The sequence below is a fragment of the Notothenia coriiceps genome, unplaced genomic scaffold (genome assembly GCF_000735185.1).
Source record: "Notothenia coriiceps isolate Sejong01 unplaced genomic scaffold, NC01 NC01_scaffold00033697, whole genome shotgun sequence".
Lineage (NCBI taxonomy): Eukaryota > Metazoa > Chordata > Actinopteri > Perciformes > Nototheniidae > Notothenia > Notothenia coriiceps.
In genome coordinates, this window is record NW_011366398.1 from 59,724 (window position 1) to 63,961 (window position 4,238).

A 4,238-nucleotide genomic window follows, 5' to 3' on the forward strand; every position below is an offset into this window, starting at 1 on the left:
AACATTCACAGATAGGAAACAAATGACCACAGTTTGTATCATGATCCCACATGGCTCTCACTGCAAACACTGAGGATAAAGCTTCGCCCGGCAATGATTTCACAACATAGTACCGGTAGATATTTCAGGATCTAGATTTAGATGGATTAAAGTTTAGTTTATGTGTGTTATTGTATTTAGGTTGGGTTGGATGCTCATGCTTATCTAGGATAATACACATGGAACCATTTGAATCATGATTTTAAGGAAAACTTGTATTTTTTATTTATTTAAAAAAGGTCACTCTGAACTGCAGAATACATAAAGGTTAATAAACCTTATTTCAATCATAAAAAGTGTTAGGGAATAATTTGCTTAGGTATTCAACCCAGTTCATCGTTTTCTCTCTTGACTGTCTCCTTTCCCATGGCACAGGTCTACGGCCTTGGGTATTGCTGCTATCTCTCTTAAGGAGGGGCAGCTTGGGCGCATTGTTGTTCCAGTCTATGACCGAGCACAAGCCGCCATGAGGTAGTTAACAGTTCAGGGACGTAGGTTCCCTGGCGCACATTCTTTCCTATGGACGAGAGCTCCAGTTAGACTCAGGGTCATACTTGTCAACCCTCCCGATTTTCGCGGGAGACTACCGATTTCATTGCCCTCTCCCGGTTTCCTCCCGGGGTCATATTTCTCCCGCATTTCTCCCGATTTCTGACAAAATCAGATTTACACACGACTGTTTCCACTCGGACTTTAATTGTTTGGTTTCCATGGTAACACGTCTCTTTAGTAGCGCGCGCAACTCAAAGTCTGAGAGGGTGAGGCAGATATTCACAGAAAACAGAACAAGAATCGACAACTGCTAACTCCTTTCCTGTAAAATACACGTCCAGCCCACACATATGCTCCATCAAGGACGGTGCTACAGGCCGCAAGTCAGTGCACTTACAACTACAATAAGCATGTTAATGTCTGCCAAGGCACACNCTCACTCCTTTCCTGTAAAATACACGTCCAGCCCACACATATGCTCCATCAAGGACGGTGCTACAGGCCGCAAGTCAGTGCACTTACAACTACAATAAGCATGTTAATGTTAATCTAACAGCTCCGGCGATCCACTAGCACCCCCCTCCCACGTTTTGCATTTTTAAATGCTCCCGATTTCTGAGGTCTAAAGGTTGGCAAGTATGCTCAGGGTCCATAATTGTTTAGTCTCATTGATGAAGAATGTTGATTATTACACTCCGAACTAGTTAAAACCTCGAGCTGCAGAAAGAGTTCTTCAGAATTTGGCAACCGCTGTGTCAACTCGTGACACAACACATGTCTTGTCAACTCTCCGGCCGTAACTCCAAATAAACCGTCAGTGTTTGCCATCAAAGCTCCAGCTCTCCTCGTGTCTCTCTGAGTCCTGTTTCTAATTGCTTCCGAAGTTTACCCCACAGGTCAGGTCATTGAGCACATCATGTCTGAACTATTTCCCAACATAAATAATATGTAATTGACTGTAATTATCCTTCACCTTGTGTCTTCATCATACCATCTGATCTCTTGGTCAAATATAAGTAATTGCCTCATATATCAAGCTATTTTATATTTGAAATGCTTACTTCATGATTGCTTATCCTCATATTTTGACCTTGTAACTTGTTGCTCATTCACACAGATGAGTCATCAATGCAACATCTTGATACAGTCGTATATGGATTAGCGTTGACCGTCCAGTTCACCTCAATATAAAATGTGAAAAGCTCCAACAGCCTTAACATTTTTATTTAAATCTGATTTTAATTCATCCACCTGCTCATAGAGTGTCAAGCAGGTTTATGGAAAAGCGATAGTGTCTGCTTTGACTTTTATAATGAGAGTTATTCATCTGCACCCAGAAAGATTTCTGTGTCCTCGAGATAAAAAGGCATTCTGGTGTTAATCTTTAATTCACAAGTCTTGCTGGAATCGCTGACATCCCTTAAAAAAAAAAGGTGCTTAAATCTATTTTCTGATCGGCACGTAAACGAGACACCTTTTTCTTATAATGTGATACGATTTATTCCTATCCCCTCAGTCACGTCGGATTGTGTGATTACATTTGAATTAGTGGAATTATTTCATTTGGGTGAGAGCAGCAAAATCAGAGCTATTATCCATTTTATACGGTGCATGCAAGTTGAAGTCAGGTCAAAACTAAGTTTGCTTTCTGATGGGATGAGTGTTCTTTCAGAGGAGCACTGCGGGGGTTATAGACTGCAAAGAGAGGCGAACTGCTGTCCTCAATAAACGCATCGCCATTATGTTACAGGAGAAACAATTCTCTTTAATAGTGCACTGCACATTTGGGTCATTCTGGGTTTGTTTTAACACCTGAAGCCTAAGTGTTATCAGATTTTTTCTCAACATCCGAATCACTTAAATGGAGTGCAGAAAAACACTTGAGGGAAAATTGTCACGAAAACTTGAGTACTCTTGAAACGGTTTAATGGCCACATTAACATGGGTTAAACAAACACAAACACATGGGTTTGTTATGACGGGATCTAACTGCTTAGCTGGATGCTTCCTTAATGTCCAACACTTCGGACTTACTTTGACTTTGATTAAAATAAAAGTCTTTGAGTCAAACCAAAGTATTTCTTACTGAAGTAATCTTAATTCACGCCGGGGATTGGCAGTGACAGTAGTTACAAAAATGAGTCTTAATGAGAGGTTGTATTGGTTTCTTCCTTTCAGTGAATGTTATCTGCATCTGGCATTTTAGTAGTTTGCCCTCATTTCTGCTCCTTGTGTTCAGTATCTCTGTTTGAGAGTATAGACCTTTTTACGGAGCCCCCTAGGAGACATGGAGAAGGAAAAAAAATTATTGGAAAAAAAAAAAAAAAGGTTTTCGAGATATCGCAACATTTTTCATTTAGCTCAATGTATCCCTGGTCAGTTCGGCTGCTACGGCAACACAGCAACCACAACAATGGAGCGGTTCATCGATTTTACTTTGAGCTTGGCTTGGATATAACATCAGTGCTTGGCAATAGGCACGGGTTTCACATAAGTGAAAGACACCTCAAGAGAACACTCAGAGCGAGGGGACATGCACGTCCCTCTGAGCTGAGTTATTGACGGATTCAAATTTCGCGGATCAATAACTCATGAACATAACGTTGTAAAAACACAAACAACATGACTTTACAATCATAGCAAGGTAGACAACGAGCTACAGAGTCGTTTTTATCAGAACAGTTCGATACGCACCGTCATCCGAGCTAAACATCAAGAATTGGTCACAATCTGCAGCTGGAGGAGGGAGAGGAGTGTCTACAAACTGCAACGGGGTTTTGCGAGATCTCACAAAGGTTTTGCGATATGTCGCAAAACTTTTGTTTTTTTGTTTTGTTCAAATACTTTTTTTTTCTTCTCCATGTCCCCTAGGGGGCTCCGTACCTTTTCGCTTTTAACACCAATGTGCTATGGATATTTGGACCCAAGATCACAGACCAATGCACATCGTATTCATTCTAATAAAACAGCCCTGCATACAATAATACTACCTGTGTGATAATGTATAAATTGTAGCTCTCAAATATCACAAAGCACAACAATCTAAAAACAACATTAAGCTTCACACAGGCTACAATACCACATTTCATTACACCGTACAACCCTTAATGATTTCTAGTCTTTTTCTTGTGAAACAAACAAAAAAAGCAGGCGAGCCATAATGTGGTCAATCTTCTTATTATGAGACCCAATTTCGCACATAGTCTCATTTCAAATTTCACTGTGCAATAAAGCTTTCAACACACATTTAAATAGTACACTCAGGAGACTCAATCCTCATGAACTTTATATACTCAATTACGGATATGTGAAACCAGGCCTGCTTGATCATTACACACGTTGCATTCTTCAATTTTGAGAAGGAAAATGGTCTCTATTAGAAAAACAGGACAACTTCAGCCGTAGCTTCATGTCGGCCTTTGAAAAGTATTGAACAAAAAAACCCCACATTAGAAAATTATGTGCAACGTTTTTTTAGAAAAATGTAATTCTCAAGTGAACATTTAAGATTAAATTAAGACACAAATTAATGTCAAATCAGAGATAGCTAATCACAATTTTATTTTACAAGTGATAATGCGTTTTTGCATTAGATACACTGAAAAAACTGAAACGTTGACTTTAATTAAATGGCTAATGTATTATTACAACTAACCTAATACAGTCGTGTGAAACATCTTGACATACATTTAATTAAAGTCAACATT